Here is a 9,550-nt window from a genome sequence, read left to right on the forward strand (position 1 = left end):
GACAAACAAACAAATGAACAGTGTTAGATAGCATAGAAGATCCCAGGAGAGTATTCCCAGATGAGCACAGTGAGAGAGCGCTGCTCTTTTTTTTCTGCACGAAATACAGAGGAGCAGGTAGCAATGTTTTCTGAACCTCAGTTTCCAGAACCCAGGCATGTCTCTGAACCAAGAAAGAAGAAAAGCTAAGTGTTGTCTTGCAGAGTCGACAAGAACACAGAAACGTGATTCCACCTTAAGGAAAGAGAGGGCTGAAAAGTGTTTTCAATTTAAGCACCTAAGAAACCACAGCAGTGTTTCTGCAATAAGTATGGCAGGAAAGAGGAGTGAGTGTGAAATCCAACAGAGTGCAGAAGAGCCCCGCCTACTGTGTCCAGCATAGCACAGAAGAGCACAGAAGACTGTTTTTGACCAAAGGAGGGACGAAGACACAGAATGCTTTGTACTATGTTGAGAGTAAAGTATGGAGTGTTTCCACAATCGGGACAGAAACACAGAAGAGGCTTGTTATCTAGACCAGTAGAGATGAGGCCGAGAAGGGGATCAACGACATGGACCGAAGAGCACAGAACTGAGTCTCCATGGTATGTCCAGGGAAACAAGAGAAGAGCAGAGTAGACAACAGTTTCCAGGATACTAACAGAAAAGCACTGAGCAGAGTTTCCACAGGAGTACAAAAGTTCTCACAGAAGGGTTCCTGAATGAAGTAGAGAAGAAGAAAGGAGATGGTTATTTAGCAAAGAGGGGAGCAGCCCACAGCAGCACTTAAGTGATCACTACAGAAAGAAAAAGACTGAACACTGTTCCTAAACGAAGGCAAGAAGAACTCGCAGCAGTGGATGTGAACAAACAAGAGAGGAAAAGAGAAGAGTGCTATCTAGACGAGAAGATCCCAGGAAAGTGTTTCAAAATTGGTACAGAAGAGAAGGAAGAGACAAGTGTTTCAGAAATGAGGGTATGTCACATGGCATTGTGTCTGAAGTAGGTAGATGAGAAATCTAAAGAGAGAAGGAAGCAGAGGCGTGTTATCTAGAGAAGTAGAGAATAGCGCTGAGAAGGGTTTTAATGGAAAGTAGAGAGGAGCTCCGTAAAAGGATTGCAGACAGGGCCCAGATACCATAAAGCAGTGTTTCTGAACTATGCAGAGAAGAAGAGAGAGGGGGATCTCTAATAAACATAGCACAGAGCACAGAAAACTCTATTGTGGATATACGTGTAGGAGAACACAGAATAGTGTTACTGAACTTAGTGCGGAAGGACACCCAGTAGTGTTTCTGTCTGGGTTGATGCAAAAACAATTGTGTTCCTAAATAAAGAGACCATTAAACGAAAGGGAGTTATCCAGAAGCGAAGGAGTGGTTAGCACAGATTTGTTTCCAAGATAAGTACTGGATTCCACAGAACGGAGTTTCGGAACTGAGGACAGAAGAAGAGATAGCAGTCAAGACACAGGAAGAATGTTATGTAGCAGAGAAGTTCACAGGAAAATGTTCCCAAGACGAGCACAGTTGAACAGTGTGATCAGGACCAAGGGTGGAAGAACACAGAGCAGTGTTTATTAACCTCGTTCTTCAATAATTTGAAGAAGTGCAGTGCAACTAAGTCGGGACGAAAACCGAATTGTTATCTACCCACCACCGAAGAAGAGAGCACAGAAAGTTCTTTCAAACATGAGTACAGATGACCAAGGAACAGTGTGAACTAAGTCTAGCTGAATTAGGGCAGTGACGGTGAGCAAAAGAGAAACAGACAAACAAACAAATGAACAGTGTTAGATAGCAGAGAAGATCCCAGGAGAGTGTTCCCAGATGAGCACAGTGAGAGAGCGCTGCTCTTTTTTTTCTGCACTAAATACAGAGGAGCAGGTAGCAATGTTTTCTGAACCTCAGTTTCCAGAACCCAGGCATGTGTCTGAACCAAGGAAGAAGAAAAGCTAAGTGTTGTCTTGCAGAGTCGACAAGAACACAGAAACGTGATTCCACCTTAAGGAAAGAGAGGGCTGAAAAGTGTTTTCAATTTAAGCACCTAAGAAACCACAGCAGTGTTTCTGCAATAAGTATTGCAGGAAAGAGGAGTGAGTGTGAAATCCAACAGAGTGGAGAAGAGCCCCGCCTACTGTGTCCAGCATAGCACAGAAGAGCACAGAAGACTGTTTTTGACCAAAGGAGGGACGAAGACACAGAATGCTTTGTACTATGTTGAGAGTAAAGTATGGAGTGTTTCCACAATCGGGACAGAAACACAGAAGAGGCTTGTTATCTAGACCAGTAGAGATGAGGCCGAGAAGGGGATCAACGACATGGACCGAAGAGCACAGAACTGAGTCTCCATGGTATGTCCAGGGAAACAAAAGAAGAGCAGAGTAGACAACAGTTTCCAGGATACTAACAGAAAAGCACTGAGCAGAGTTTCCACAGGAGTACAAAAGATCTCACAGAAGGGTTCCTGAATGAAGTAGAGAAGAAGAAAGGAGATGGTTATTTAGCAAAGAGGGGAGCAGCCCACAGCAGCACTTAAGTGATCACTACAGAAAGAAAAAGACTGAACACTGTTCCTAAACGAAGGCAAGAAGAACTCGTAGCAGTGGATGTGAACAAACAAGAGAGGAAAAGAGAAGAGTGCTATCTAGACGAGAAGATCCCAGGAAAGTGTTTCAAAATTGGTACAGAAGAGAAGGAAGAGACAAGTGTTTCAGAAATGAGGGTATGTCACATGGCATTGTGTCTGAAGTAGGTAGATGAGAAATCTAAAGAGAGAAGGAAGCAGAGGCGTGTTATCTAGAGAAGTAGAGAATAGCGCTGAGAAGGGTTTTAATGGAAAGTAGAGAGGAGCTCCGTAAAAGGATTGCAGACAGGGCCCAGATACCATAAAGCAGTGTTTCTGAACTAAGCAGAGAAGAAGAGAGAGGGGGATCTCTAATAAACATAGCACAGAGCACAGAAAACTCTATTGTGGATATACGTGTAGGAGAACACAGAATAGTGTTACTGAACTTAGTGCGGAAGGATACCCAGTAGTGTTTCTGTCTGGGTTGATGCAAAAACAATTGTGTTCCTAAATAAAGAGACCATTAAACGAAAGGGAGTTATCCAGAAGCGAAGGAGTGGTTAGCACAGATTTGTTTCCAAGATAAGAACACGATTCCACAAAACGGAATTTCGGAACTGAGGACAGAAGAAGAGATAGCAGTCAAGACACAGGAAGAATGTTATGTAGCAGAGAAGTTCACAGGAAAATGTTCCCAAGACGAGCACAGTTGAACAGTGTGATCAGGACCAAGGGTGGAAGAACACAGAGCAGTGTTTATTAACCTCGTTCTTCAATAATTTGAAGAAGTGCAGTGCAACTAAGTCGGGACGAAAACCGAATTGTTATCTACCCACCACCGAAGAAGAGAGCACAGAAAGTTCTTTCAAACATGAGTACAGATGACCAAGGAACAGTGTGAACTAAGTCTAGCTGAATTAGGGCAGTGACAGTGAGCAAAAGAGAAACAGACAAACAAACAAATGAACAGTGTTAGATAGCAGAGAAGATCCCAGGAGAGTGTTCCCAGATGAGCACAGTGAGAGAGCGCTGCTCTTTTTTTTCTGCACTAAATACAGAGGAGCAGGTAGCAATGTTTTCTGAACCTCAGTTTCCAGAACCCAGGCATGTGTCTGAACCAAGGAAGAAGAAAAGCTAAGTGTTGTCTTGCAGAGTCGACAAGAACACAGAAACGTGATTCCACCTTAAGGAAAGAGAGGGCTGAAAAGTGTTTTCAATTTAAGCACCTAAGAAACCACAGCAGTGTTTCTGCAATAAGTATTGCAGGAAAGAGGAGTGAGTGTGAAATCCAACAGAGTGGAGAAGAGCCCCGCCTACTGTGTCCAGCATAGCACAGAAGAGCACAGAAGACTGTTTTTGACCAAAGGAGGGACGAAGACACAGAATGCTTTGTACTATGTTGAGAGTAAAGTATGGAGTGTTTCCACAATCGGGACAGAAACACAGAAGAGGCTTGTTATCTAGACCAGTAGAGATGAGGCCGAGAAGGGGATCAACGACATGGACCGAAGAGCACAGAACTGAGTCTCCATGGTATGTCCAGGGAAACAAAAGAAGAGCAGAGTAGACAACAGTTTCCAGGATACTAACAGAAAAGCACTGAGCAGAGTTTCCACAGGAGTACAAAAGATCTCACAGAAGGGTTCCTGAATGAAGTAGAGAAGAAGAAAGGAGATGGTTATTTAGCAAAGAGGGGAGCAGCCCACAGCAGCACTTAAGTGATCACTACAGAAAGAAAAAGACTGAACACTGTTCCTAAACGAAGGCAAGAAGAACTCGTAGCAGTGGATGTGAACAAACAAGAGAGGAAAAGAGAAGAGTGCTATCTAGACGAGAAGATCCCAGGAAAGTGTTTCAAAATTGGTACAGAAGAGAAGGAAGAGACAAGTGTTTCAGAAATGAGGGTATGTCACATGGCATTGTGTCTGAAGTAGGTAGATGAGAAATCTAAAGAGAGAAGGAAGCAGAGGCGTGTTATCTAGAGAAGTAGAGAATAGCGCTGAGAAGGGTTTTAATGGAAAGTAGAGAGGAGCTCCGTAAAAGGATTGCAGACAGGGCCCAGATACCATAAAGCAGTGTTTCTGAACTAAGCAGAGAAGAAGAGAGAGGGGGATCTCTAATAAACATAGCACAGAGCACAGAAAACTCTATTGTGGATATACGTGTAGGAGAACACAGAATAGTGTTACTGAACTTAGTGCGGAAGGATACCCAGTAGTGTTTCTGTCTGGGTTGATGCAAAAACAATTGTGTTCCTAAATAAAGAGACCATTAAACGAAAGGGAGTTATCCAGAAGCGAAGGAGTGGTTAGCACAGATTTGTTTCCAAGATAAGAACACGATTCCACAAAACGGAATTTCGGAACTGAGGACAGAAGAAGAGATAGCAGTCAAGACACAGGAAGAATGTTATGTAGCAGAGAAGTTCACAGGAAAATGTTCCCAAGACGAGCACAGTTGAACAGTGTGATCAGGACCAAGGGTGGAAGAACACAGAGCAGTGTTTATTAACCTCGTTCTTCAATAATTTGAAGAAGTGCACTGCAACTAAGTCGGGACGAAAACCGAATTGTTATTTACCCACCACCGAAGAAGAGAGCACAGAAAGTTCTTTCAAACATGAGTACAGATGACCAAGGAACAGTGTGAACTAAGTCTAGCTGAATTAGGGCAGTGACGGTGAGCAAAAGAGAAACAGACAAACAAACAAATGAACAGTGTTAGATAGCAGAGAAGATCCCAGGAGAGTGTTCCCAGATGAGCACAGTGAGAGAGCGCTGCTCTTTTTTTTCTGCATGAAATACAGAGGAGCAGGTAGCAATGTTTTCTGAACCTCAGTTTCCAGAACCCAGGCATGTATCTGAACCAAGGAAGAAGAAAAGCTAAGTGTTGTCTTGCAGAGTCGACAAGAACACAGAAACGTGATTCCACCTTAAGGAAAGAGAGGGCTGAAAAGTGTTTTCAATTTAAGCACCTAAGAAACCACAGCAGTGTTTCTGCAATAAGTATTGCAGGAAAGAGGAGTGAGTGTGAAATCCAACAGAGTGGAGAAGAGCCCCGCCTACTGTGTCCAGCATAGCACAGAAGAGCACAGAAGACTGTTTTTGACCAAAGGAGGGACGAAGACACAGAATGCTTTGTACTATGTTGAGAGTAAAGTATGGAGTGTTTCCACAATCGGGACAGAAACACAGAAGAGGCTTGTTATCTAGCCCAGTAGAGATGAGGCCGAGAAGGGGATCAACGACATGGACCGAAGAGCACAGAACTGAGTCTCCATGGTATGTCCAGGGAAACAAGAGAAGAGCAGAGTAGACAACAGTTTCCAGGATACTAACAGAAAAGCACTGAGCAGAGTTTCCACAGGAGTACAAAAGATCTCACAGAAGGGTTCCTGAATGAAGTAGAGAAGAAGAAAGGAGATGGTTATTTAGCAAAGAGGGGAGCAGCCCACAGCAGCACTTAAGTGATCACTACAGAAAGAAAAAGACTGAACACTCTTCCTAAACGAAGGCAAGAAGAACTCGCAGCAGTGGATGTGAACAAACAAGAGAGGAAAAGAGAAGAGTGCTATCTAGACGAGAAGATCCCAGGAAAGTGTTTCAAAATTGGTACAGAAGAGAAGGAAGAGACAAGTGTTTCAGAAATGAGGGTATGTCACATGGCATTGTGTCTGAAGTAGGTAGATGAGAAATCTAAAGAGAGAAGGAAGCAGAGGCGTGTTATCTAGAGAAGTAGAGAATAGCGCTGAGAAGGGTTTTAATGGAAAGTAGAGAGGAGCTCCGTAAAAGGATTGCAGACAGGGCCAGATACCATAAAGCAGTGTTTCTGAACTAAGCAGAGAAGAAGAGAGAGGGGGATCTCTAATAAACATAGCACAGAGCACAGAAAACTCTATTGTGGATATACGTGTAGGAGAACACAGAATAGTGTTACTGAACTTAGTGCGGAAGGACACCCAGTAGTGTTTCTGTCTGGGTTGATGCAAAAACAATTGTGTTCCTAAATAAAGAGACCATTAAACGAAAGGGAGTTATCCAGAAGCGAAGGAGTGGTTAGCACAGATTTGTTTCCAAGATAAGTACACGATTCCACAGAACGGAGTTTCGGAACTGAGGACAGAAGAAGAGATAGCAGTCAAGACACAGGAAGAATGTTATGTAGCAGAGAAGTTCACAGGAAAATGTTCCCAAGACAAGCACAGTTGAACAGTGTGATCAGGACCAAGGGTGGAAGAACACAGAGCAGTGTTTATTAACCTCGTTCTTCAATAATTTGAAGAAGTGCACTGCAACTAAGTCGGGACGAAAACCGAATTGTTATCTACCCACCACCGAAGAAGAGAGCACAGAAAGTTCTTTCAAACATGAGTACAGATGACCAAGGAACAGTGTGAACTAAGTCTAGCTGAATTAGGGCAGTGACGGTGAGCAAAAGAGAAACAGACAAACAAACAAATGAACAGTGTTAGATAGCAGAGAAGATCCCAGGAGAGTGTTCCCAGATGAGCACAGTGAGAGAGCGCTGCTCTTTTTTTTCTGCACGAAATACAGAGGAGCAGGTAGCAATGTTTTCTGAACCTCAGTTTCCAGAACCCAGGCATGTGTCTGAACCAAGGAAGAAGAAAAGCTAAGTGTTGTCTTGCAGAGTCGACAAGAACACAGAAACGTGATTCCACCTTAAGGAAAGAGAGGGCTGAAAAGTGTTTTCAATTTAAGCACCTAAGAAACCACAGCAGTGTTTCTGCAATAAGTATTGCAGGAAAGAGGAGTGAGTGTGAAATCCAACAGAGTGGAGAAGAGCCCCGCCTACTGTGTCCAGGATAGCAGAGAAGAGCACGGAAGAATGTTTTTGACCAAAGGAGGGACGAAGACACAGAATGCTTTGTACTATGTTGAGAGTAAAGTATGGAGTGTTTCCACAATCGGGACAGAAACACAGAAGAGGCTTGTTATCTAGCCCAGTAGAGATGAGGCCGAGAAGGGGATCAACGACATGGACCAAAGAGCACAGAACTTAGTCTCCATGATATGTTAGGGAAACAAGAGAAGAGCAGAGTAGACAACAGTTTCCAGGATACTAACAGAAAAGCACTGAGCAGAGTTTCCACAGGAGTACAAAAGATCTCACAGAAGGGTTCCTGAATGAAGTAGAGAAGAAGAAAGGAGATGGTTATTTAGCAAAGAGGGGAGCAGCCCACAGCAGCACTTAAGTGATCACTACAGAAAGAAAAAGACTGAACACTGTTCCTAAACGAAGGCAAGAAGAACTCGCAGCAGTGGATGTGAACAAACAAGAGAGGAAAAGAGAAGAGTGCTATCTAGACGAGAAGATCCCAGGAAAGTGTTTCAAAATTGGTACAGAAGAGAAGGAAGAGACAAGTGTTTCAGAAATGAGGGTATGTCACATGGCATTGTGTCTGAAGTAGGTAGATGAGAAATCTAAAGAGAGAAGGAAGCAGAGGCGTGTTATCTAGAGAAGTAGAGAATAGCGCTGAGAAGGGTTTTAATGGAAAGTAGAGAGGAGCTCCGTAAAAGGATTGCAGACAGGGCCCAGATACCATAAAGCAGTGTTTCTGAACTATGCAGAGAAGAAGAGAGAGGGGGATCTCTAATAAACATAGCACAGAGCACAGAAAACTCTATTGTGGATATACGTGTAGGAGAACACAGAATAGTGTTACTGAACTTAGTGCGGAAGGATACCCAGTAGTGTTTCTGTCTGGGTTGATGCAAAAACAATTGTGATCCTAAATAAAGAGACCATTAAACGAAAGGGAGTTATCCAGAAGCGAAGGAGTGGTTAGCACAGATTTGTTTCCAAGATAAGAACACGATTCCACAAAACGGAGTTTCGGAACTGAGGACAGAAGAAGAGATAGCAGTCAAGACACAGGAAGAATGTTATGTAGCAGAGAAGTTCACAGGAAAATGTTCCCAAGACGAGCACAGTTGAACAGTGTGATCAGGACCAAGGGTGGAAGAACACAGAGCAGTGTTTATTAACCTCGTTCTTCAATAATTTGAAGAAGTGCACTGCAACTAAGTCGGGACAAAAACCGAATTGTTATCTACCCACCACCGAAGAAGAGAGCACAGAAAGTTCTTTCAAACATGAGTACAGATGACCAAGGAACAGTGTGAACTAAGTCTAGCTGAATTAGGGCAGTGACGGTGAGCAAAAGAGAAACAGACAAACAAACAAATGAACAGTGTTAGATAGCATAGAAGATCCCAGGAGAGTGTTCCCAGATGAGCACAGTGAGAGAGCGCTGCTCTTTTTTTTCTGCACGAAATACAGAGGAGCAGGTAGCAATGTTTTCTGAACCTCAGTTTCCAGAACCCAGGCATGTCTCTGAACCAAGAAAGAAGAAAAGCTAAGTGTTGTCTTGCAGAGTCGACAAGAACACAGAAACGTGATTCCACCTTAAGGAAAGAGAGGGCTGAAAAGTGTTTTCAATTTAAGCACCTAAGAAACCACAGCAGTGTTTCTGCAATAAGTATGGCAGGAAAGAGGAGTGAGTGTGAAATCCAACAGAGTGCAGAAGAGCCCCGCCTACTGTGTCCAGCATAGCACAGAAGAGCACAGAAGACTGTTTTTGACCAAAGGAGGGACGAAGACACAGAATGCTTTGTACTATGTTGAGAGTAAAGTATGGAGTGTTTCCACAATCGGGACAGAAACACAGAAGAGGCTTGTTATCTAGACCAGTAGAGATGAGGCCGAGAAGGGGATCAACGACATGGACCGAAGAGCACAGAACTGAGTCTCCATGGTATGTCCAGGGAAACAAGAGAAGAGCAGAGTAGACAACAGTTTCCAGGATACTAACAGAAAAGCACTGAGCAGAGTTTCCACAGGAGTACAAAAGATCTCACAGAAGGGTTCCTGAATGAAGTAGAGAAGAAGAAAGGAGATGGTTATTTAGCAAAGAGGGGAGCAGCCCACAGCAGCACTTAAGTGATCACTACAGAAAGAAAAAGACTGAACACTGTTCCTAAAC

Source organism: Meriones unguiculatus, assembly GCF_030254825.1.
Source record: "Meriones unguiculatus strain TT.TT164.6M chromosome Y unlocalized genomic scaffold, Bangor_MerUng_6.1 ChrY_unordered_Scaffold_35, whole genome shotgun sequence".
NCBI lineage: Eukaryota > Metazoa > Chordata > Mammalia > Rodentia > Muridae > Meriones > Meriones unguiculatus.